Source organism: Pongo abelii, chromosome 7 (genome assembly GCF_028885655.2).
Source record: "Pongo abelii isolate AG06213 chromosome 7, NHGRI_mPonAbe1-v2.0_pri, whole genome shotgun sequence".
Lineage (NCBI taxonomy): Eukaryota > Metazoa > Chordata > Mammalia > Primates > Hominidae > Pongo > Pongo abelii.
In genome coordinates, this window is record NC_071992.2 from 34,606,702 (window position 1) to 34,634,315 (window position 27,614).

At 38.4% G+C, this 27,614-nt stretch overlaps 1 long non-coding RNA gene across 1 annotated transcript; it reads right to left on the minus strand.

Moving 5' to 3' along the window:
* Nucleotides 1-4,477: 4,477 nt before the first annotated feature.
* On the minus strand, nucleotides 4,478-17,139 carry LOC129060947 (uncharacterized). Its single transcript, XR_008527856.2, has 3 exons — nucleotides 16,681-17,139; nucleotides 7,070-7,428; nucleotides 4,478-5,433 (listed from the first exon to the last, which is right to left on the minus strand). It is a non-coding gene; the product is annotated as an uncharacterized LOC129060947 (long non-coding RNA).
* Nucleotides 17,140-27,614: the final 10,475 nt, after the last annotated feature.

The window sequence follows — 27,614 nt, forward strand, 5'->3', positions numbered from 1 at the left end:
GGCATTTTTTAAAAAAAGCATCAAGTAGGAAAATTAAAAACAAACATTTCACAGCAAATGAGATATCCTGGCTTCTGTTTATGTTGCTTAGGGAACAAGTAATTCAGGCACTAGTTTAAACAATTATTTATTTATGTTAGCATTTCTTTATGTTAGTTTCAAAAGTAATTTAGAATAAAATAGTTACTGTTATTTGTTTAAATATTTATTTTGAGATATAACAACTCAACTATAGGATAAATATGTGTTTGTATATATATGTGTGTGTGTATATACACACACACATATATATATAAAACTTAAGGCAAAACATATATATATATATATATATATATATATAAACTTAAGGCAAAACTGGGAAATTTGGATAGATGTTCGTGGCTTCCTGAAGTTTTGAACATCATTCCTAAAAGACCCAATTCACATTGTACATAATTATATAAACCAAACCATGTATTTGTCCTATTGTGAACCGGGTTTATAACTTCTGATCCTGGAGCTTTCAAAACATTGCATTTAAAATGCATATCATGTAGTTATCTGTGTAGACGAAAGAATGGCAATTTTTTTCTGTAAAGGTTCAGAGAGCAAATATTTTAGGATTTCTGGTGACACCATCACTGTCACAACAACTCAAACCTACTATTGCAGCATGAAAACAGCTGTAAACAATGCATAAAACTGATGTGCATGGGTGTGTTCCATTAAATCTTTATTTACAAAAGCAGACAGTGGGCTGGATTTGTCAACCACTGATTTAGATTGTCAATTGCTCACCCTGAAAAATATGTCACATAGCTTACTGCAGTTTAAAGTCACCTAACATAAGAAACAGTGATGTAAGTTGGTTATTTAGGGGTCCTAAAAGAATCAAATTTACCCTTGTTCTGATGCATGCAGAGAATAAGTTTCTGTAATTCCTGTTAACAGTCATAGAAGTTTCCAGAATAAATTCTATAATGTATAATGTTAAGATTAGACCCATAATGTGCAATCATTTGTTTAGGGAGGTAGTATTTATTTATTTACATAGGCTACGTATCAAAGACAGCTTCCTAGGCTATTTTCGTTGTGAAAAATTAGTAAACTGGCATTGCAAAATTTCCAAACAGCCTTCACTTTATTCACGAACATTTAAATAATATGCATTTAGTAGGGAGAATTTTTCTATCCACAGCTAAAGCAAATAGCTTGATTTAATTTTTAATTTTTTAAAGCTGGGATAGAAAATAAAAATAAAAGGGAAAAATAGAATGTTATTTAATACCTTAAAGCATTTCTCTTAGAAATGTGTATTTGTATTTAAATAACATAGACTCAGCAAATCCATGTGGCTAGATAAATACAGTAAAATCATACTTTAGATTTTAATGACAATTCTGATCACTTAATTAAGTTACACTTACATTTTTGGTGTTAGAGTTTTACTTTGCTTTGAAGGCAATGTTCAGGCACTATATAAACAAAAGCATTAAAAATGAAGCTATTTTCCAGCATAATTATGTAGTTAGATCTGACAGTAGTAACCAGAGAAAATATTTTCAACTTCTCTTTTAGACCGTTTGCTTTTTCAGAAGATATCATTTTAAAATAACCACTATGTATTTGTGAAGTTCAGAGTGTGATTCCTTAAATAAATTCCTTAAATAAAGAATTTATTTAAGAAATTGAAATACTTTCAATGCCACTTTTGGACAACATCCAGGAAAGCAGCATTCATATTTAACCTGATTTAACAAAGACTGATTGCACATTTATGAACAATATATGTAATGGCTGTGCAGCAGAGATGCCTCATGTCTGGAAAAGCAAGAGCTTCCAATCAGAAATTGCTTTCCAGTGTTGTCTTACCGAGAGTTAATGTTCTAACCTCTATGTCTTAAATTTTCAGTTTTTATCTCTGCAAACCCCTACATAGAAGTCAGAAAAATAAATTTGTGCTGCTCTAAGAACTTTATGTTCAAGTAACAATGAAAGCCAGAATAAAGATAGAGAATGTCACCACAGTGACCGTTTTAAAATTTAATTGTTTGTAGTCTTAAAGTCTGGAAAACATAAATTTTGAACACAAACTGGGAAAAGATAGTCCCCAGCTTCAAAGATAAACATTCAAAACTTACCAAACTGCATTTTCAGTTGAAAAATAACATTCTAAAGAATGGATCATTTTTTAAGTTTATTAACATAAAACTTACATTATTCGGACTTGATACAGTGATTCTGGTCAGAATGTCCAATGGGCCATTTACTGATTTATAAAAACTGACTTAAAATATGAAAGAGAGGGACAAATGTATATTTTATAAGGCAGCCATTTGCCTCGAAATAAAACATTATATTTATAGTACTTTCTAGGAAAATATTGTCAAGGTTAGTCTGCTTCAAATTTGACCTAACTTGACACAGAATTCCTAGTTGAAAAAAATTGTGTTCATCAATATGTGGTGTGGGGGGTGTGTGTGTGTGTGTTCGTGTGTGTGTCCACACATATGCGTGTGTATACAGGCACTCCATAATCAATGTACAGATTTTAGGGAGGAAAAAAGAAAAAGCACCCACACTTTCAATAGTTAGGGACAGTACAGAGCAGGTATGTCATATATAAACTAACATATAATAGGACCTAATTATAGAATAGCTCAAATTTAGAATATTTTAAAAGATTGTAATTTTAGAACTTTTAGGAACATTCTCACACTGAGTAAATTTAGCAGATATCCTTAAAAGTAGTTTTGAATCACAGGTTACTAGTGCATCCATCATTTGCATGGATTTCTAAATGCAACCTGTTGAAATTATTCTTGTTCATCAAACATGTATCTTGCTAAAAGTAGAATAGAGGAACACTTCACCTGTGACAAAATTGCCATAAATTCCAGCCAAGTGTTAGTGAGATTTTACTGTGTGTGTGTTTGTGAGTGTGCTTTATGTGCACATGGAATTTGGAACTAAGGAGAAAGTCTCCTGTTAACATTTCAAAGGGCCCAGTGACACTACGGATTGGCATGTGTGAAAAAAAAAAGTATCTCCATTTTATAAAGGTAAGTCTGAAATTTAAAGACAGACACTAAATTGGTCCTGTTTAGAATTGGCATTGACAGAACTCCTTTCGAAATCTCAGCGGTACAGAAAGTCAAGACTTTAAGATTTTAAGTCTTTGAGATGATTAGCATAAACAGGCCCAAGATGTTAAAGAGAAAAATCCTAAATGTCTTCAAATTTTAACAGGAACCATGATTGCATGGATATATAATTTTTGTAAAAGAAAGTTGTTCTATTGTTCTTTCCTTTAATGCAATTGAAAATTTAAATTAACCTACAGGTTAATCAGTTTTCCTCAAGCAATTATAAAATCCTAAGACAAAGGATTCGTGAGTCAATATTTAATAGTTTCTGAAGACTTTTAGATTTAAATTAATTTTTTATATTGCTCAGAGCACAGCAGGAAATCACATGTAGAAAAGGAAACTAGATTGTTTACAGTAAACTTTGTGTTTTTGAATTATTAATTTAATTTGAAAAATGTATTGGCTAGGCAGAAGTTCAATAGGAAGCATGTGATTCTTAATGAGCCCAGGCCAACATTAGATTAAGTAGAACAGATAGAAAGTAATAACCTTTTCATAAAATGAAAAGTGTTCCTGTATTCTGCTTTTTTTTTTTTTTTTTTTGACTCACAATGAAAGAAATGTAGCTACCAATAGTAAAAATAAATTAGAGCATTATTTGCTCTGGGTCTAGTATGACTGATGCATGTTCCCTCTGCTTGTTTTCTTGTTAGGGCTTATGGCCAGAAGAGATTCCAGTTTTAAGTACCAATTTCCCATTGAATTATTTGAAATTGGAGCTGCCTGATATGAATGACTTCCCGTGAAATGAAATTATAGTTAGGCTGACAGACTTACCTATAAAACTGTAAATGCAGTAATATGTATGCATGGGCATGCTACTAATTTTATTGAAGACTTAACCAAGCTTTCTATGCAACTAATATAGATCACGAGCAGTGTTCATGTAGGCATGGAATCCTGACTCTCTGGAAGGAGTTTCTGTAGACGTCGCTTGATTTTAACCCTTAAAGTATTACTGACTGGTAGGAGAAAAAGGCAAGAGAAGGGAGGGGATTCTAGAAAGAAAATCTGGGTCCCACCTTCATGGAAATGAGTAAGGCAATTTATTATTGACTTTCTTGGAAAATGAATGTTTTCACGTTGATGTTCCAAAGTTTGTATGAAGAAAGCAAATGGGAAAAAAAAAATGACCAATTTTTGACCAATTGAATGTTGCACGGAAGCAAGAGAAATTTATCTGGATTTGAATAAATTATTTTGCTGTGAATATTGTGCAACAAAGTTAATCATAACTAAATCCCCTAGCTTTTAATTTATGAAAAATATAGCTTATTTGCTTGTGTACACTGGACCCAAGGCAGAGGAAATTATTATATATAGTGCTTCCCATTATCCTTGTTATGCAATGTACTTTTTGATATATGTGTGTGTGTGCGTGTATATATATATATATATATATATATATATACTTTAAAAAATCTGGGAAGCTTTATTTCCTTAAAGGGCAGCAAGTTTTTAAGTTTTCAAGTATCCTCAGAGCTTACAGAGTTTTTCTGGCTAGTTAACGAGAATACAGCAAGTGGCCCAGGGTACATCTCTTGATGTGTCTGCTTCCCAAGCTGTTAACCTCTTCTGCTGTTTGCCAACATATTTCATGTCTCCTTTACTCCCCAGGCATGCCCAGTGAGGCATGTGTTTGCATAAGAAATATTTTGTTAATGAAAAATTAACATGTCCAAAGTCACTAAAAAGGTCCACGGCAGAGGCAGGACCCGAAACCAAGATGATTCCAGCACATTCATCTCCTGCTTTTTCCCTTTCTATATGAGGTACTTTTTCCATGCCCAAATGCAAGTTTTTGTAAGAGAAACACCCCTCCACGGCATTTTTTTCACACTTAAGAGATACCTTGCCATATCATTGAAAAATAGCCCTAGTATCTCTCGAGGCAGTGATCAAAGAAAGAAAATATAGATCTCTGTTGATAATACTGTCTCTCCTTCCAACCTGCTTCTTGATGACACACACACACACACACACACACAGAGAGAGATAAAGGAAGTCCTAGAGCCTTCCGCATCATGAAATTTGATTATAAGTTTTGGTTTTGAGAATGAAAAGTGTCATCCCTGGAGATTTTTTTTTTTTTTTTTTTTTGTCCTTGTTTTCCCCCACTTCCTCAATGGAGCCTCTGCAGGTTCTGCTGTTCTTGCAATCCTGGAGTCTCTGGAGTCCCAGCTGCCAGGATTGCTGGCTCTTGGCTCATACCTTTGAGTCCACTTCCCTGGGCAGCCCTGCAGGTCCTCTGAGTGGCTGTGTGCACGGGAGTCCAGCATTCTGGAGAAGTGATTTTGCTGGCTGTCTGTGATTTAAAGGAGTAATAAGATGAAAAACTCTAGGAATTGGATCCATCCCACTTATTTTTTCCTTACAGTTTGAAAAAAGTGAGGCGTAGAATTGTCCTATGCCATACAGAACTTCTATGAGAAAAACTAGAAGGAGTCTCCAGTGTCCCAAGTCCCTGTTTGGGGTTTTGGGGCAGAAGCATTTGTTGCTTTCTGTGAATGAAACAGACAAGTGATGAGGAAAGTGGAAGATTAGAAGAAGTAAAAGAGATACAGCTAAGAAAATAATTACATAACCAATGAGCAAGAAGTATTCGAGGCCAACTACCCACAAACAATCAAAAATCCAAGTCCAACCTGATAACATTTTCAGACCAAATTACCATCCTCTTGGCTTCTGCTCCTGCCTCTGCCAATGGGTGTCTTTGGGTAAAAAATAATTACTTAATTAATTTAATTAAATAAAATTCACCTCCTTGGAACTTTGCTTCTGCCTTTTAAAAAAAGGAATGAAATAGTGTCAAATGCCTTTTCTGATTATAAAGATAATCTTTCCATTCCCACACAAGGAAATAATGTAGGGGATAGTTCAGCGACAGAACTTCTCCCTCAGTAAGGTCTTTTAAGGGTTAATAAAGACACAGTGTGCTGGTATTTTGCACACCTCATAAAAAGAGACGTTCCCTATGTGGACTCACAGAGGCGTACCTGAGCACTGCTTCTTAACCACACACCATTTGTCTGGTTCAATGTGCACGCACAGAGAGCCATAATAGTCATGTGTAATGTGTTTTGGAGTGCAGTGTATTGCTCTTTTCTGAAACTTTTTCCCTTTCTTTCTTTTTTTTGTCAACTTTCTGCATTGGCAGAGCATCTTGGGATTGAATTTATGGGTATGGACCAATCATCATTCCTTTTAGCCTGCAGAATTTAGAGCCTATGAGCTGAAATCTTTTTCCCTTCCTATTCTTACCTTTCAGTTCCTAACTAATTTCCTTTTTCTTTAGAAGGGATCATACAGCTATAACAATGATTTCTCTGCCTTCAATCTATGATTAGTTTACTGAAATGTTACTGAGTGCAGCAGGTTTTAGATTCCCAAGCATCCTTCACTTAGAGTTTAAAAGTACCCCACCTGCTGCAAATTCACATATATCCCATGCTGCTTAACCCACTGATTGGATCTAGCTCTGCTGTTATATAAAAGCTGGGGTAAGTAGTAGTAGCACATAAAGGATACAGGGGCTATCCACTCAGAGTCCTGAGAACAAAAGACTTTTTAAATCCATCTGCTTAAAAAACACACAGCATCTTAGCCTGGTAGGATTTTTGGCATACAATGTAAAAATCATCTATTTAATATAAATAATGTATATAGAAAGCCCTTACATTACAACACAATATTAAGTGCACAGACTTGAATTACTCAGATTTTCTGGAGATACTCAAGCACCACCCTAGTCAACTTCATTATCTTATAAGAAGGAAATAGAAAACAGAAAGAAAGCAGCCTTGTGCTATTTTAGGTGGAGATTCCAGTGGTAATGGAATTAAATTTGAGTCATGAAGATTATCCAGACAAGTAATCAAATAGAAAATTTCACACTGTCAAAGTAAAAGAAAAATATATGAGTATACAAAATTTGGACCCACTTTTTTGGAAGGCCTTCATCCTACATAGTTGGGATTGAAGACCAGTCTCTGGGGAGTAAGGAGCTGTGCTACCTTCCCAGAGACTCCACAGGGCCAGGCCAGTCAGTCTTTTTCAATGCCGCCTGCAGTCCCGGACCATGGTTGGGTCAGTGACACAATGTTCTGATTCACAGAATATCCGGTCCCCATCCAGCTGGCTTCAGAGACGTCATGCAGCAGGGGCATCCTACAGCCGCTGCCTTCTTTTGGATGATGACATCACAGGCTGCACATAATGTAGTTTCCAGACTTTGCAGGAAATGAAGCAGTCGCAAGCTCTAGCAGCTACAAGGATTGCTCAATGGGTTGCCCATTGCTTCCTCAAAAAAAAAAAAAAAAAAAACGGGTAAACTATCAATTTGATGAGAAGCCCCCAGGTGCATGTGAATGGGCCTTTGTGCCTTGCAGAACATCTCCCAAGAGGGAGAAACACAAGGGGGAGCACCTCTATTACTAGGGAGCACATTGTGTACTGAGGGGAGTTATCTATTGGAGTTTCTTCCCTCGGGGAAAAAAAAATTGTCCCACTTATGAAACAGATTATTGGCCTATCCTGCAGGGAGGGAAAAAATTATACCATTACTCTGTACCCTTCTATCCTTAACAGCATATTTCTCATTTTTATAGGTGGAGGGTTTGACTATAGAATGTATTGTTTCTGTCCCCAACAGTAAAGTGAAAGATAGTTGAGATATATAACTTCCCCCTCAGTAAGATCTTCTATGGGTTAGGAAAGACACAGAGTGCTGCTATCCGCATGCTTCTCAAAGGTACAGTTTCCAGAGGCTCATAGTTCCAGGCTTGCCGGTGTACTAAACCAGAACATCACATCCTTCAGGAAAATCAGACCTTAAAGGTCAAGTACAACTCAGAAAGGTAAGGGCTCTGTTTCTTGGCCGGGCCAGATCAGACTGAAAAATGTGCTTGATCTGGAAACATGTTAGTCCAGCCAAACCATGAAGACTCTGGGGCATTTGTGCTCATTGAGAGACAGACCCACCGATCGGAATGACGGACTCTTGTTTTTAGCCCTGTCTGTCTCTAATTTGCTCTTCCCCAGATGACCTGACACATAAGAAAAAAATTAATATGGGGAAAAAAAGAGGTTAAAGAATCCATTGTTTATATTATTTTTCACCAAGTATTTTTCCTTGATCACATTCATAGTGTGGGATCACCTGATTGAGCCAAACCGTGAAAAATTCAAATAGCAATGTGGATAAGGGTTGTAGTGCCTCTGGTCAATGCTGATGTGAATATAAGATTTTAATCCCACGTCTGTATTCTATGGGCCTTCGCTTGAATCAGCTCATTCTAGTGCTGTTACATTACCCTTTGGCCTTTACTGAGCTACCTCTTTATTTCCATGAAATGATCATTTTACTGGAAAATGTGTGTCTGCCTACACAGCATAGAAAGAATGCACCCATCATCATGCACCATATGTTTCCAAACGCAGCTCAATCTATTCTTCTGTAATTAACAACAACCAAAAGACAACTTGTCCCAAGAATCCCTGAGAGTATGCATGTTGCCTTTTTCCCATTTAGCCCTTGTCCATGTCCCCATTTTTGAAGTTTGCAGAAGCAGTTTCCCAGCTTCTTTCTAAAGATAGGATGTTAAGATGTCAGTAGACAAGAATAACCACAGGCTTGCCCATCTTCAAAGAAGAAAACAATAGAGGAAGGAAAAGAGGACAGTCATACAGGGCCTTCATCTCTTGGCAATAATACCTACACTCCTATTTCTTCACCAACTCATCACAGCCCAGGGAGCTGTGCTCTGCGTCCTGGGTCCCAGGGAGAGAAGGACCAGTGGGGTGACAGCTCTGCTTCTTAGACATCTATCCTCAAACCTGATCAGGATACCAAGATCAGGAAGAGAGGCTATAGCAGCAGCTTCAACCAGATAACACCCCATAGAAATTAATTCCCTGTCCTGTGGCTATGGGGGAGGGGAGGCAGCAGACATACGCAATTAACATATAAGCACTCACATTCCATGTCCTTATCTGAGTTTTGCTGCACATAAAATCCGTGATACCAACTCAATATCTCCTGGTGCATTGTTTCACCGCAATGCCCCAGCCGCTTCGCTTTCTAATTGTGGCTTCCACATGACTGCTAGCTTAGATTAGGAGTTATGCTGTATGGAATGACCCTTCCAACTTTGCATCCACCTTTTCTTCCCACCCAAGCATTTCCTCCCTCTGGTTTTCTTTTCTTTATTTATTTTTTCTCCCTTAGTATCAGGCATGCTGTGCCAGGGACTTCAGATGGCTCCTTAACTTTTAACCTTGTTTTCCCTTCCTCGGTCTCTCTGTCATTCTGTCAGTCTGTCTGTCCTCTTGGTTTGTTTTTCCTTTCCACCTCCAACCCTTTTGATTTGTTTTTGTATAATCTATGCAGCATTCTAGTCCTTTACCCACTGACTTCTCTTTTCCTTCTCCTCCTGTTAATAATCAGTGCTATATTAATTTGATTTGACAATGTTCTTGACCTGTTTACTGGAATTTGATTATCATGGGCTCGGCTTGTAGGAAATGTTTTGTTTCATGATAAGGTCCACTGTATCCTAGAAATTAAAATTCACTTTTTCATTTCAAGAAAACTTCCTGCAAGCTGCCCTCTCTCAAAAGAGAAAAAGGTGTAAAGGTGTAGTTGTGCCACTACAGATGTAATATGGAAATATGCTTTGAGTGTCCCTTGTTGATGTCCAGAATAGTCAGCTCTGCTTGTACAGTATTCCCCAGTTCTTGACCAATTTATTGATCATAATGGCAAGTGAACAGCTTACACTGCTTATTTCATACCAGTTGAGTTCTCTTTCTGAGTGAACTTGTGAAGATCTTCCAATAAATGTAATTAGACTCACTGGAAGCTCAGGTCCTAAGGGATCAGGGTCCCTATTAAATCAGCAAATCTTGTTAAGAACCTGACCTACCTTAGTATAATCAACTTATCCCCCAAAGAAACTAACTCGCAAATAGAAAAACTTCTATGAATTAGAGACTGATCGCATTTTGGGTGCAGTAGTATCTTTAGTTCAAAGTTCTAAGTGTCACATTTCCTTAGTATAATCTACATTAGCTCATTTGCCAAGTTGGCCAACGTATGAATGTGCACTCTATTCCAAATCACACATCATTTGTACTGGTGACCTCTTTGGACAAATAAAACTTGTTCCTAAGTACAATTGGTGGAGTAATTAGAATTGTCTTCCAAAGGACAAGTCACCATTTGGGCCCATAACTGTCCTACCCATCACATAGGATTTTCTTTGATACAGTGCCCTGCTACCTCATATTGTATTGCTTCTTGTGTTTACATTTTACTGTTAAATCACAGAGAGCCTGACTCAATTTACTAGTTAACTACAAGCCAAGTTCATGTTTGCAAATGTCTTTGAATTTAATATATTTAAGTTAGAAATGACTCTTTGTAAAGACCACTGGATATAAAGTGATGATATAAAATAGCTGGGAAATACAAAAAGGCCAGGGGCTAGGGGATAAAGAGGGGAGGAAGGAGGAAGTGGGGGGCGCTCAGTGATGCCAATCCCAGCTCCTTTAATTGGTGTTGATTCCTGTTGTCTTTGCAAGAGCTTTTTATATTTTATTTTCCAAGAGACTACAAAAAAAATAAAACTACAGAGTTTTAACCAAATAGTTATTTTATAATTAATGTTTATGATTTCCAATTTACTATCAACTATATACATATATCTGCAGCTTATAATTAGAAGTAATTTCTGAGTGTAATATTTGTATTGTCAATGGCCCCAGCTGGCTTTTTTATATTTATGTTCAAAGCATAGTGCAGAGCATGTTGTACCTTAGCTATGTGTGTAAACGTAAAGAATTGTCATGTATTTATTTTCTTGTGAACATGGACAGTGTCATGCAGCATGCCCACTGTTTGGTTGTTGTCAGTCCTGGCAAGTGGAAGGGACCTGTGATGATATCTGCTCTCATCCCTTTCCAGAGGCAGAGGAGCTGTACCAGAAGAGAGTGCTGACCATAACCGGCATCTGCATCGCCCTCCTCGTGGTCGGCATCATGTGTGTGGTGGCCTACTGCAAAACCAAGTAAACCTTCTTTCTCCATGCCTTTCTCTCTCTTTCATGCAGAGACAGCTTAGTTGGCCAGGGCTTTGCAGAATCTGAGCTCCACAGCCTAGTCTTGGGGATAAAAAAAAGGAGGGGCAGGGGGAGATTATTTCCTCTGAATAATCGATTTTGAGGATGTCTCCTAAACACAGAAATAGAAAGCTGTTTGCCTATTCGTGTAAAGATTTCTGTTCAATGACCACAGGCCCTGAGTGGATAAAGGGCTGGAGTGACAGGCTTGTATGGAAGGTATGTGTATGGGTGGGACAGAATGAAGGCACCTCATTCTAAAAGGAGAGGGAGGGTACCAAAAGTCCATTTGAGGGCTTTAGTATAATTAAGTTAACCCCAAAAGAAACTAACTTGCACCTAGAAAAACTTCTATGAGTTAGAGACTGACTGCATTCAGGGTGCAGTAGTATCTTCAGTTGAAAGGACTACTGAGAACAAATCCAATTTACACTGAAAATTATGAGATAAAGGAAACCTTTCGTGGTATCTGAAATGCAGTTTTCTGAGTTATAGTGATTATTATTATTATTTTTAAATTCTATCTAATTAGGTTGCCAGTATGAATGCTCTCACAGTGTGAGATATAAAAAAGGAATCTCAGGGGAGGAAAATCAAGCAAAACTTTCTTTGAAAACGTAAAAGAGAAAATATTAGAATAGATTTGGGTTCCCTATGTTTGGTCTTGAAGTCTGGTCCATGTTAACAAATTCAATTACTATGTGACATGGATTCTCTTCACTTTTCTCTCCTACATATAACTTATATTTCAAGCCTAATATGTTAAATTAACAAGGTTTTTGAAAAAATATTGCTGCATAATACTCTGTTGCCAAACCATCCATGGGAATATTTCATAATCTGAATGTTGCATTGAGGAAGAAAAATAATATGCTTTTATGCCACAAAATCCAAAGCATGGATTGTATTTTCTCAATATCCCATGATTTAGTGTGTTGCCAGAATTAAGGTATAGAGATAAGCCTTCCTGGAGTCAACCTGGTGAGTCTTATTAGATTCCATCTCAATATTCGCTGCCTAATTGCACAAAAAGCGTTACCAGAGTAGGAACACGTTATGTGCCATGTCCATTGGCAAAATATGTCCACATTCTCACTCGTATACATGGGATACACTCACAAATATGCTAACTGTGTATATTCAAAACTCAGTTCATTTTCTTAAGAGACCCCAGGAAAAGCTATAAATGAAATCATTCTTATAAATTCTACAGCACATTTTTTTTTTTTTTTTAGACAGAATCTGGCTCTTTCACCCAGGCTAGAGTGCAGTAGCACAATCTCAGCTCACTGCAACCTCCGCCTCCCTGGTTCAAGTGATGCTCATGCCTCAGCCCCCCGAGTAGCTGGGACCACAGGTGCACGCCACCAGCCCAGCTAATTTTTGTATTTTTTGTAGAGACAGGACTTCTCCATGTTGCCCAGGCTAGTCTCAAACTCTTGGACTCAATTGATTCTCCTGCCTTTGCCTCCCAAAGTGCTAGGCTTACAGGAATGAGCCACCGCGCCCAGCCCAGCACAAATTATTATCTAAGACAAATAAGTGTCCATTTGTAAGACTTAGGCAAAGATGGATTAATTAGGAAATTTGTGATTTTAGTCAATTATCAACTTATTTGTGTTATCCTCTTTTTTTCTTGTCTCTCAGTAAAACAGCTAAATTTCCATAAGAATCCCAGGTGGCTTTTAAAATCTATTTGGTAAGGATGTGTGGTTTCACTTATTCTGGGATACAGTGGACACACTCCCTTCCCTCTTCCTCATCACCAATCTACTGCCTTGAGCTACTCATAGGTGTTGGTAGAATAAAGATTTGCCTCTACTATGAAATGAAAATAATCGAAAAAAATAAATGCTCCCTTTCTTATGTCCAGGAAACAGCGGAAAAAGCTTCATGACCGTCTTCGGCAGAGCCTTCGGTCTGAACGAAACAATATGATGAACATTGCCAATGGGCCTCACCATCCTAACCCACCCCCCGAGAATGTCCAGCTGGTGAATGTACGTTGACTCTGGCCAGTGGAAAAAACTGAGCCTCTCTCCTCTGTTCAGACGCCTTGAAGTTTATTTTCGAAAGCTCTTAAGCTTTTAGCTGCTGCCATTAATCACCATGGCTTCCAGGAATCCAGGTTTTTGCCAGGAGAAAATAATGGGAACATTTTTAAAAGTGGATTTGGTTACTGTAAAATCAGCACATTTCCTCTTATAAAGTGTTCATTAAGGGGTTGGAATAATAGTGTTGGGTTTGTTCTGCAAGGAGGCCAGAGCTGGGGCTTGCGTGGAGAGAGTGGGGAGAAAACAAATTTAATAGTACAATAATCAAAAAGAATGTTTTCATGTATAACTTGGAAATACAGGCTACTCCATTCTGTAACTGATTAGCACAGATAACCGAGCAAAGAGCTTTAGAGTTATTTTCTTAGGGGCAATTCACAGTGCCTGATGATTTACTGGTTATGATTTCCAAAGGATTCTGATTTCCTTTAGGGCGTGGAAAGGTCAAGTGACTTACCAAACACCCTTCTCAGTAGCAAAAGAAGAGTGTCATGCCAGCTTCTTCCCTGGACCTTTCTAAATGATGTCAAGCCCTCCAGATGAAATATATTCATAATCATTAAAATATTTTGTTCATACTGTACCAAACACTCAGCATTCAGTTTTTTAAATACAACTAGATCATAGAATATTAGGTTCTGGAGAGTTTGAAGATATTATCTTTCAAATCTCTCTTTTTCTTTTTACAGATAAGGGCCAGAGCTGTACTATCTCTTGGCTTTTTGAGTATTGCTCTTTATATTTCAGCATCATCCTTCTTGTTTTCAAATTATTGCTCTGATGTATGGTTTTTTTAATACACAAAGCTTGAAGCTTATATTGTAGTACCATTTTCTATCCTATAGAAAAAGTCATATTTTGAATGGAACAGATATATCATAGACCCAACTACAGAGTTGGTGGTTACTAAACTATCAGCAAGTCTTGTAGCAAAAACCTTCGAGACTTTGTTGGAGCAAGGTGCTTATAGGTTAACACACTCTGTTGCTTTTTCACCCTCTAACAGTGTTCATCACAATGTTCTCCACATTTGATAACGATATTCACTACAAAAGGAACTACAATCTGTCACTCTGCATGTTATAATATATAAACCATAGAATGACTGCCTGCATTACATTTACTGCTCACATTGTGCATCTTTGGGCTTTAACCTTTCTCAACCTTATTTCTTCAATATAAAAACAGACCTAAAAATAATACCTACTTCAGAGACTCCTTGTGAGCCTTAAATAAGGTAATTTGCATAAAACACTTAGCCTAGTGGCATTTAGTGAGTGTTCAATAATTGTTAAGTATTTTTTTCATTAGATTCACTGAGCTTATGTTGCCTTCCAAGAAGCAATAGTGAAATGGTGCAGGGACTAGAAGTAGGTCACTGTGTATCCTTTCCTTAAATCAAGCTAGCTGTACTTCCCAGGAAGATCCACATGGAATAGCCTTTCCACTAAGAGAACCAGCTAGAGTTTCAAGCATAATTCAAGCTGTATATTTTTGGATCTCCCTGAATATATTTAGAGCCCACAGACCATCAGATTATAAAGTGCCTTATTTCATCAAAGAGTATTCCTTTCTATTGGTTTTCCTATTATTTAACTCAATTTGGTATAAATACTAACAGCAATTAAAACACAACTTCAAAAGGGGACCTCCCTCCCTAATAGAAACAGTAAAAACTACTGTGGTTTGCTGATGAAGATAAAGTAGACTCTGACTAGGCGCGGTGGCTCACACCTGTAATCCCAGCACTTTGGGAGGCAGAGGTGGATGGATCACCTGAGGTCAGGAGTTTAAGACCAGCTGGCCAACATGGTGAAACCCCATCTCTGCTAAAAATACAAAAATTAGCTGGGCATGGTGGCATATGCCTGTAATCCCAGCTACTCGGGAGGCTGAGGCAGGATAATCACTTGAACTGGGAGGTGGAGGTTGCAGTGAGCTGAGATTGCACCACTGCACTCCAGCCTGGGCAACAGAGTGAGACTCCATCTCAAAAAAAAAAAAAAAGGAGAAGAAAAGAAAGAGAAAGAAAGAAGAGAGAAAAGTAGAATCTACCTGCATTAAATAGAAATGTCCTCCATATATTATGTGTTTTGTCAAGATGTGTGCATTGACAATTGTTAAGTCCCTTATCAGTAGCCTTGTTAGCCCTACCACTGCTAACAAGTTAAACATTTCAATGACATTAGTAGGGCAACATGGGCACTAGGAAATGGAAGGAGAAAGGTAGGCCCAAAATATAGAGATTTTAAATATTTTTTTCTAGTGCTTTGAAATTTGAAATTATACAAACCACCTGTCTACTTCTATTTCAAATAGCATTTAGCCTTCTTCACCTTGCAATACCATGAAACAAATGAATATTGGATGGATATTTGTATGGAATTCTAGTCATGTTATTAATTTAAAATAAAATAGAAGAAATAGGACTTTTGCTGATAAAATGTAGTTGGGATGATGGGCCATACATTGGATGCACATCCAGAGAGTATTTTTTTTTAACTCTATTCATCTAATCTAAAAGCCACAGTAGCCAGGACAGGATTTTCCATCTGGCCATTGGGGAAATGGAATTTATTACAAAGCATCTGTACAAAAATAGATTTGTGTGTTTGTGACAGTGTTAGCATTTTTATTTACATGACAATATTAGTGCTTTGACTGACATGAATCTTCAAGTTGTGTCTTTGTTTATCCAGCAATACGTATCTAAAAACGTCATCTCCAGTGAGCATATTGTTGAGAGAGAAGCAGAGACATCCTTTTCCACCAGTCACTATACTTCCACAGCCCATCACTCCACTACTGTCACCCAGACTCCTAGCCACAGGTATGAGAATTTAAAAATTCCACGGCTTTTCTCTCAGAATGAATTGTTGCACATTGCCTTTTGATAATCACTGCCTAAGAAAGGAGGCAGTGAAATGGATGGTCTTTGGGCAGCAACAGATTTTGAAAATCAACTGGCTTTGCCCTTAATTCCTGCATAAATTTGAACCTCAATTAGGTAACTCCACAGGGCCGTTGTTTCCCATTCCTGAGATTGTCTTTACTCATGCCTTGCTACTCACCGAATTGCTACACTGGGACAAGTCTGTCTTTGGCTCTGCAAAATACTTAGAAGTCAATTTCTTTCAGTAATTGGATTGCCCTGGTGATCCCCACCTGAGTGCACTTACTCTACCAAGACCAACACTAGATCTCCAAATGTAGCTCATACAAGGAAATGTTTCTTTAATCTAAGCCACTCAAGAACAGAAAGATTATAATCATACACTGAGGAGTGGCATTCGATAAATATTTATTGAATGAGTGAACAAGTGAATATACTGTATCCTTACAAAGCCAATCTGAATCAAGATCCTCTCTATAGCAAATTACCTTTGTGGCGATTCTATTCAGAGACAAGTGATGTTACAGTGAGCTCCGGGTGCATCAGTAGTTTGAAACATTTGTCAGAATCCATTCCTTTCATTTCCATTTTTTGCATATAATTTTTGCACGAAATATCTGATTGCCTCTCCCATTTCCTCCGCAGCTGGAGCAATGGACACACTGAAAGCATCCTTTCCGAAAGCCACTCTGTAATCGTGATGTCATCCGTAGAAAACAGTAGGCACAGCAGCCCAACTGGGGGCCCAAGAGGACGTCTTAATGGCACAGGAGGCCCTCGTGAATGTAACAGCTTCCTCAGGCATGCCAGAGAAACCCCTGATTCCTACCGAGACTCTCCTCATAGTGAAAGGTAAAACCGAAGGGCAAAGCTACTGCAGAGGAGAAACTCAGTCAGAGAATCCCCGTGAGCACCTGCGGTCTCACCTCAGGAAATCTACTCTAATCAGAATAAGGGGCGGCAGTTACCTGTTCTAGGAGTGCTCCTAGTTGATGAAGTCATCTCTTTGTTTGACGGAACTTATTTCTTCTGAGCTTCTCTCATCGTCCCAGTGACGGACAGGCAACAGACTCTTAAAGAGCTGGGATGCTTTGATGCGGAAGGTGCAGCACATGGAGTTTCCAGCTCTGGCCATGGGCTCAGACCCACTCGGGGTCTCGGTGTCCTCAGTTGTAACATTAGAGAGATGGCATCAATGCTTGATAAGGACCCTTCTATAATTCCAATTTGCCAGTTATCCAAACTCTGATTTCGGTGGTCGAGCTGGCCTCGTGTTCTTATCTGCTAACCCTGTCTTACCTTCTAGCCTCAGTTAAGTCAAATCAAGGGCTATGTCATTGCTGAATGTCAAGGGGGGCAACTGCTTGCCTTCCACCCTATAGTATCTATTTTATGAAATTCCAAGAAGGGATGAATAAATAAATCTCTTGGATGCTGCGTCTAGCAGTCTTCACGGGTGGTTTTCAAAGCAGATACTGCCTTCAAGATGGCCCTTTATTCCAGAATGTTTTGGCTTTCCTTTGGGGAGATTGGGTTGGGTTGGGGGAGTTATAGCAAAGGTAAAATGAAGAATGGAGGAAAGTAAACAAAGAGATATTAAATAGTAATATTGAATTCATAGATTCTCTTTCTTCATTTTCACCTGAGCTGGAAGATGACCAGTATTTCTAGCCCATCAGTAAGCTGTTACCTGTTCCTATTTGTTTGCAAGTCTGCTGGGTTTTACTTTATTTTATTGTCATCTCAGGCTAATCTTTGACCATTTACTAAAAGGTTTACATAATGTCAAATCCATACTTATGTGGTAGTTACATGGGTGGGGATGACTTTGATAGAGTCTTTCCACTCCTGGACTGGGAAGTACTTCCAATAAAAAATAACACATTCTGGGCTTGAAGGCCTGTTGCTTACTTTTGCAAGGGCCTTTCCTTCAAAATGACATTTTAGAACTTTGTGGAATTTATGAAATCAGAGGTAAGCTATTACCTGTTTGTTTGCAAGTCCGCTGAATTTTATTTTATTTTATTTATTTTTATTTTATTTTATTGTCATCTTAGTCCAATCTTTGACCATTTACTGAAAGGTTTACATAATGTCAAATCCATACTGATGTGGTAGTTCCATGGGTAGAGATGACTTTTATAGACTCTTTCCACTCATGGACTGGGGAGTACTTACAAAAAAAAATGACAGGCTGGGCGCGGTGGCTCATGCCTCTAATCCCAGCACTTTGGGAGGCTGAGGTGGGTAGATCACAAGGTCAGGAGATCAAGACCATCCTGGCCAACATGGTGAATCCCCATCTCTACTAAAAATACAAAAATTAGCTGGGTATGGTGGTGCTCGCCTGTAGTCCCAGCTAATAGAGAGGCTGAGGTTGGAGAATTGCTTGAACCCAGGAGGCGGAGGCTGCAGTGAGCTGAGATGGTGCCACTGTACTCCAGCCTAGGCAACAGAGCAAGACTCCACCTCAAAAAAAAAAAAAAAACTACACATTCTGGACTTGTAAGCCTGTTGGTTACTTCTTCAAGGGCCTTTCCCCAAAAATGATATTTTAGAACGTTATGGAATTTATGAAATCAGAGGTTTCCCTGCAACCAATCTATGAAAAAGTAGGCAGGGTTTAAACTGTTTTAAAACTTTAGTCTTAAATTCATATAATTTTTTTATGTGTTAAGGAAGTCTATCCATTCTGTTTCAGTCTTTTTTTGAAACATGAAAAGGAAGTTAGAGATGAAATCATTCTTCATCACTACAAGTGATATTTATCCTTAAATGTTGACATTTCCCCACTGTGCTGGGCTTCTAGATGATATCTAGGACTACGAAATATTCCTGAACCTAGAGATTATGGAGAGAAAAGATGAATCACTTTTATATGTTGGTTGAATTTAAATTAGCATTTCTCAGAGAGCTTAATTTAAGTACCCCCAAAGCCAAAAGTTTGAAGACTCAAGGCCCACATATTTCAATTTCTCAGGCACGTTCCCAGTTTAGAGGCAGCTAGCTCTCACATCTGTATCACTGTGAATCCTGGAGAAGCAGGGAGGTTCATACGTTTTCTGTTCCTATTAGCGAGAGTTCAGATGATGGCATTCCATGTCATTTCAGGTCACGTCAAATTAGACTCTGTGAATGCCAGTGTGAAGAAAAGAGTCGTTTAGTGTTGTACGTTGGTAGCATTTTTTATCAAAAGCTGAGAAATGTGACTCTGAATAAGCCACGTCTTCCTCAGTGCCAAAAGTCAGGACTTCTTATACTGGGGGAAGAATGCATGGTGTGGTGAAAACAGTGTGCTCGGTGGCCTGATGGCAAGAGTCACTGAGCATTATCAGACATAACATGATAGAAGGTAACAGGGTACAGCCAACCCTTGAGGCATCATGAAAGAGATTAACCAAAGACTGATATAGCTGTTGGTTTTGGAAGAGAGATAGACCAAAGATTGGACATAACCTCCATTGTGGTAACTGTGAAGCCAACATTAGGTTCTCTCAGGCTTACCTTTGACTGTGTTTGTTGGACACTGGGATGGATAGTTCCAAATTGAATGTTAACTAGTTGCATTTCATGGAAAAAATGAAAAGCACACAAATGTATGACACTGTTATCAGGAATAAATCTAAGTTACTATGCTCTTTTTTTTTCATAAGACATAACCTTATAGCTGAGCTAAGGAGAAACAAGGCACACAGATCCAAATGCATGCAGATCCAGCTATCAGCAACTCATCTTAGATCTTCTTCCATTCCCCATTTGGGCTTCATTCTCTAAGACCCCTTGGCCTTTAGGAAGGTATAGTATTTAAGTAATACTTCTTTCCCTTCCGAATCCCTGAGCCTTGGTCCTTATATAAGCTGAGAGGTTTCCAGGACCTAATGCCTTCTTGTCTTGGCTCATATGCCTTTATTTATAATTGTGATATTGAAAATCCCAAAAGCTTTGATGAGCTAGGCAATTTAGCTGATCTTTGCATGCACTCCTGTGAGGAAACTCTTGGCTACCTAATTTTCGATTCCAAGGGTGTGGAATTTCCTAGCCTAAATAATTGAGCAGCCTACAATGAATAGAAATTCTCTGTTCTCTGATGATGTAATATCGTGAACTCTGTCCCCTTACCTTCCCTGCTATGTGCCTTTTATTGCACCACACTTATGCAGGGTATTCTGTGCTCACACAGGTATGTGTCAGCCATGACCACCCCGGCTCGTATGTCACCTGTAGATTTCCACACGCCAAGCTCCCCCAAATCGCCCCCTTCGGAAATGTCTCCACCTGTGTCCAGCATGACGGTGTCCATGCCTTCCATGGCGGTCAGCCCCTTCGTGGAAGAAGAGAGACCTCTACTTCTTGTGACACCACCGAGGCTGCGGGAGAAGAAGTTTGACCATCACCCTCAGCAGTTCAGCTCCTTCCACCACAACCCCGCGCATGACAGTAACAGCCTCCCCGCTAGCCCCTTGAGGATAGTGGAGGATGAGGAGTATGAAACGACCCAGGAGTACGAGCCAGCCCAAGAGCCTGTTAAGAAACTCGCCAATAGCCGGCGGGCCAAAAGAACCAAGCCCAATGGCCACATTGCTAACAGATTGGAAGTGGACAGCAACACAAGCTCCCAGAGCAGTAACTCAGAGAGTGAAACAGAAGATGAAAGAGTAGGTGAAGATACGCCTTTCCTGGGCATACAGAACCCCCTGGCAGCCAGTCTTGAGGCAACACCTGCCTTCCGCCTGGCTGACAGCAGGACTAACCCAGCAGGCCGCTTCTCGACACAGGAAGAAATCCAGGCCAGGCTGTCTAGTGTAATTGCTAACCAAGACCCTATTGCTGTATAAAACCTAAATAAACACATAGATTCACCTGTAAAACTTTATTTTATATAATAAAGTATTCCACCTTAAATTAAACAATTTATTTTATTTTAGCAGTTCTGCAAATAGAAAACAGGAAAAAAACTTTTATAAATTAAATATATGTATGTAAAAATGTGTTATGTGCCATATGTAGCAATTTTTTACAGTATTTCAAAATGAGAAAGATATCAATGGTGCCTTTATGTTATGTTATGTCGAGAGCAAGTTTTGTACAGTTACAGTGATTGCTTTTCCACGGTATTTCGGCAAAACCTCTCATAGATTCAGTTTTTGCTGGCTTCTTGTGCATTGCATTATGATGTTGACTGGATGTATGATTTGCAAGACTTGCAACTGTCCCTCTGTTTGCTTGTAGTAGCACCCGATCAGTATGTCTTGTAATGGCACATCCATCCAGATACTCCTCTCTTGTGTATGAAGTTTTCTTTGCTTTCAGAATATGAAATGAGTTGTGTCTACTCTGCCAGCCAAAGGTTTGCCTCATTGGGCTCTGAGATAATAGTAGATCCAATAGCATGCTACTATTAAATACAGCAAGAAACTGCATTAAGTAATGTTAAATATTAGGAAGAAAGTAATACTGTGATTTAAAAAAAAAACTATATTATTAATCAGAAGACAGCTTGCTCTTACTAAAAGGAGCTCTCATTTACTTTATTTGAATTTATTTTTCTTGACAAAAAGCAACAGTTTTAGGGATAGCTTAGAAAATGGGTTCTGGCTTGCTATCAGGGTAAATCTAACACCTTACAAGAGGACTCAATGTCATTTTCTCTCTGGGGGAATGATCCAGCAGCTTATCTAGTTGACGATCAAACCACGGCTGACAAAGGTGCAATCATTTCTGACTTGTATTTTTCACTGATTTTGAAGCTAGTGATTGGTTGTGTCTTCTTGACTCAAAAAGAAGCATATTACGGCACAAAAAGCCCAGCCCAGACAGCACATGCAGCATTTTGTCTGAAATACTTCTAGAGTCAAACGTGCCTGCTGTACATAGCGGTGACTTGTCATCATAGGGAAGTATTTCCATCATAGAGTGTTCAGAAGGAGTGACTGTATAGGTAGAGAGAAGCTTAGTGACTCAGTTGAAATTTTAAAATGTGGATGACCACCCCTTTCTCCCCCTTATTTTTCTTTTATTTTTCCATGTTGCCTTGATCAGGTCATAACTATGCATGAACATTTTTTTATCAGGAATGGCCAATGTGTATGTGATTTGTAATCACAAGTAATGATTCATCAGGAAATGTCGATCCTGTTGGAAAGATTGCACCTTTACTTGCAGAAGTGACCCCCACCTGTGTCCTGATCTCTCCATTTACAGGCTCTCTCACCCATTTCCCCCATCTCCTTTAATTTTTGCTTTACTGTCATAAAGTAGGACTAAGATTGGTCTAAGCATTGCATGTTCTCTTGTGATGGTAAATCCAAAGGAAGGCCTATAAGTATTAACATTTGAAATAACTGCTAATTCAGGAAAATGGAAGAAAAAAAATTACTTGAAACACAGAACCCATTTCATGGCCTGCCTGATATCTGTGAAATCAGGGCTGGAGCTTTACTTAGGATTCACGTGGCCTCCTAGGAACCATGGGATAAATGGGAAACAGGTTATCGGGGGGTTCATGAAGTCAGTGAGAGTAATTGCTTCTTTTTTGTGGGTGAACTGAATGTATTTCTTCACCAAATCTTGATGTTAACAATTAAAAAGAAGAAATGGCATGCAAGTAGGTCCTAGCAGAAAAATGCAGGCTGGGTATGAGTCATGTTGTTACGCTCCCACATGCTCCTACAATCCACAGAGATGCCTGTCTGCAGGTTCTTGAAGTTACTGTTAGTATTTGGTATCTCAAATTTTCCATCACTGTTCACGTGCCACTTTCTCTGTGCTCAGTGGTATCCTCATTTGCTTTTTAACCTACGCTGAGGAGCCTTTGTCAAGTTGCACTGACTTTCCAATTCTGCAGTAATGAGTAAGCTCATGGCATGGAGAAGACAGTCAGTCCAATGAAGTTCTCTAAATTATTTTAACATGGCCTGTGAAGGCCTTGACTCATCCTTAGCTATTTCAATAAAGAAATTCCTACCATGAATTTAAAACCCTAAAAATTCTGTTTCAAATTCCTTGGGCATTTGGGTACTCAGATGTCCTATCATGGAAGAATTTTAAGAATAAATAGAAGTTTCTGTTGAGAACCATGAGCAACATGTTTCTTAAAATGAGAATTGCTATGCATTTTTAAATTGCAAATATATATGAAAATTGAAGACAGGAGGAAATTGTATTTCTAACTTGATTCTGATCACTCACAGAGGTGGCATATTATTATAGTTGGGACGTCTTTTGCTCCCTTGATAAAAAAGGCCAACTGACTGTTCAGTGCCACCTGCCAAGGCCACTAGATTTGTGTTTACAGGGATATCTCTGTGATGCTTGTCACATCACTGTCGACCACCTCTGTTAATAAATTCCGACAGTGCAGTGGTGATCGGAGTGTGAACCTATGTTCCCAGCATATGGAAAGCTATCCTGGGTTTTAAGGTAGTAGAAATTGCCCAGGAGTTTGACAGCAACTTTGTTTCCCGGGTCTAAAATCGTATCCCACTGAGGTGTATGCAGTGGAGCATAATACATGCAAATACATGCAAAACTCCTTTTGTTTCACCTAAGATTCACTTTCTATCTTACTTTCCCTTCCTGCCTAGTATGACTTTTGCCCCCAAGAGTGCCTGGACAGCATTCTAGTTTCCACAAAATGGTCCTCTGTGTAGGTGAATGTGTCCCAAACCTGCTATCTCTTTCTTGTTTCAGTGTGACTGTCTTGTTAGAGGTGGAATTTATCCAGGGTAACTTGCTCAGTAACTATTCCTTTTTATGGCCTGGGGTTAAAGGGCGCATGGCTCACATTTGTGAAAATAAGGAAGGCCTGGTCTTATCTTGTATTAATAATACTGGCTGCATTCCACCAGCCAGAGATTTCTATCTGCGAAGACCTACGAAACACTGAAGAGAAATGTAGGCAGAAGGAAATGGCCACATATCACAAGTTCTATTATATATTCTTTTGTAAATACATATTGTATATTACTTGGATGTTTTCTTATATCATTTACTGTCTTTATGAGTTAATGTCAGTTTTTACTCTCTCAACTTACTATGTAACATTGTAAATAACATAATGTCCTTTATTATTTATATTTAAGCATCTAACATATAGAGTTGTTTTCATATAAGTTTAAGATAAATGTCAAAAATATATGTTCTTTTGTTTTTCTTTGCTTTAAAATTATATATCTTTTCCTTTTCTTTTTTTTAAGAATAATTTATTGTTCAGGAGAAAGAATGTATATGTAACTGAAACTATCTGAAGAATGCACATTGAAGGCCGTGAGGTACTGATAAACTAAAGAATTTATTATTCAAAATACTAAGCAATAAGTAATTGTGATTTATTTAAAGTTTTGTCCATTTTCCATGAAAGACATACTGCAATAAAAATGCTACTCTGTGGAGACCTGGGAGTGTTGCTCAGCAGACTACAGCTTCAGTCTGTTAGACCAGCACCTTTCATCTCATTCCCATAGTTGTGCTAATTTAGGATTGTGTTCCATGGACCCCATGATCACCTTGTCTGTACGTTGCTTCTTGTCTGTCCATTGCTTTTGCCACACCACCTGTTCTCAAATCATCTCCTCCCTACCAATGCTGTTTATCACTTTCTTCCTTGTTGAAAAGGCCACACAACCAGACAGTACTATGCTTCCTTTTTCCTCCATACACAGTAAGAGAGAGAATATTCTAGGGCATGACTGCCTGGATCCTTGCTGTTGCTATGTTTTGTAGTGACAGTAAGAAACTCCTTCAGACTAATGAAAATGTCAACATGCCATTCAATCATGAAAGGCAACGAAAAATGCTTTCATGGTTCAAATAGTCCAATGGCCCATAGTGGCCTAAAAGGCAGCCGGTTGACACCTGGCCGTGCTAAGCTTCCCTATAGCATCCGCTAATTGACTTTCCATTGGGCCCACAATTTATGGATTCACAATTTTTAAAAGAGGAGAAGGCCAAGTTGGGTTCATTCCCCTTATTCTGTCAATAAAACAAATCAAACTCATGTGTATCTGACTGCTCAGGGAGGAGCCTTTGCATGAGAAAATTCTCATATTCTCAGACTGAGTCATCGAAATGAGGGTATTACTTTTCTTACTGCAGTTAACCTAAACAAAAGCCATATTTTAACAAATAGATATTTGCGTGGTACCTTTCATATATTTCAAGCATTTCACTCATTATTCCAGGTAGGTTAAGAGCTTCTGAAGTGTATGAAGTAAAGGTCAGCAATCCTTTGGGGTGAACAGTGGCCTCCTTTGGAGTTTGGGGGTAACCTGAGACTTCCCACCAACGTCCACCTCCATCTATGTACCTAATTCCTGTTACTTAGTTATGGCTCCTCTAGGATCATTTCCAAACACTCTGGATGTCCAGGAAATTTAAATTGTAGCTTTTGACTAAGCTAGTTTTTCCTATTTATATTAATAAATTTTCAAAAATGCTTGAAATCTTCACATTTGCAACAACTTTAGTTTTCACGCACATACAAATACACAGAGAGACAAAAATTCCAAACAGACACTCTCCAAAAGCCACCACACTCTTTCACTTACTCTATAGTCATTTAGCCAACCAGCCATGCGAGAATATTTAAAACTTAAAGATTGAGACATTATTCTCAGTTTTTGCTGAGGCTTTGTAACCAAATTGAACACTATAAGCAGCTATCATAGTAATTTTGGTTAAAATTGTTTGCCTGGGATATAGTATTTGAGGCAGAAGCATATGTGTGAAGGAGGTGAGGTGGTTTGGAAAGAGTGAAGACTCACATGCAGCCAGATTGAATGTCTGGATAATTAGTATAATTCTTCCTTCTTGGTTGAAACCATGTTCTCTCTTGATTTTCAAACCCAGGCTGCCTCTGGAAACAAGCAGACCTGAGTCTCTCTAACCTGAGTCTTCCCAATCATTAGATTTCTTTTCTGTCCTAACGATGAATGACAAAAGGACTTGATGTTCACAATTTGGGGTTAAATAAGGCAGGTCTGAAATCTGGAGACTCAAGATGCTGGAAGGAGTGGAAAGTTTCGATGACTTTATATGAATCATTTTGCACTCTATGTTTGGTTTGTCCTCTTTGAAACTGATTTAATAAAATAAATGTAAGGGAACTATTACTCCAAAAGATTAACTTGGCAGGATATACCAATACTTTCAGTTTATGAAAGACAAAACTGTCTTGTTGCTACAGGAAGCTGCAATATTCCTAACCTTTAAGGTTGTTGTTGAGTAGGGTGGTCATGCCCTCCCCTGCAGGTATCTTTAGGCTCCTGTTGACCTCCTGGTACTATAACTGTTCGTCTTCTCTGGGTAGCTATTGATTTTGAACTTTAACGTGCTTCAAAACTTTATGACCAGGGAAATAGGAAAAGAGTTTTGTTACCTGGAGGAAATCTATTGTGATCTACTTGAGCTTTTTAAGAACAGACCAGGAGAAGGAAACCAGTAACTTTTAAAGAAGAGACAGAGAATGGGATAATAGTTTCACCCAGGATCTCTTTCTAACCCTTTCCCTTCAAATTAACTTATTGGAACAGAATTGGAAAGAAGAAAGGACATCTCTGCCCACCCCACAGGATGCCAAAAAGGCTAAAGAATTACCTCTAGATTTAAACATCTTTAATGGCTTATGTATAGATTTGCTAATACAGAGAGAAATGAACTATTAAATAAAAATCACATTTTATAATATTTTTATGGCTTAAAACATCCTTTATCTCTTTTTTGTTCTCTGTACATGATATGGTAAGTGATAAAGAAAATTTAGTCTCAGGAAGGTTAAAATCTTTCCTGGAGTTACACATCTAAGAGAGCTGCAGAGCTGACGCTTGTACCCAGGTTTTCTGACTGCAAATCCAGTTTCTTTCTATTGCGTTCTTCCCCTTTCCCTGCCTCAAGCAGAAACAGGTTTTTTGTTTTCAACATTTGTGTATACAGTATGTTACATCTACAGCTAAGTTTCTTTTTAGAAGGATGTGAGCCCTTCTAGCTTTGGTTTAGGGTGATTCTAGAAGCCAATTTCCTTGGCTTAGTGATTCTATGCACCTTTCCTAAACTTAGCTTTCTAAGGAAATGAAGTGTAGCAGTGAGAATGAATTCACAATTTCAATATGTAGGTAGCATCCTAAAGTGAAAAGAGGAGGAACTTTGTGGTCAAAGCACTCTCCCCACCACTTAGAAACTTACTGACTGTGGGCAGCTTCCTCCCCCAAGTTTCTTTCCTGATTTACAAGACTGTGGTGTGGTCAGGATTAAACTTGAATACACGTAAGGAAGCCTGAAAGTGTCTAACACATAGCGAGTATTCAAATGCCACCTTCTATTTGCTTCTTCCCCTCCAGGTCCTTAAGTTTTGGAATCTAGGTTTCTCAGTTCCAAATGGATTGACATTTGCATATCCCCATTGCACAATGGATCAAATTAACTTTAT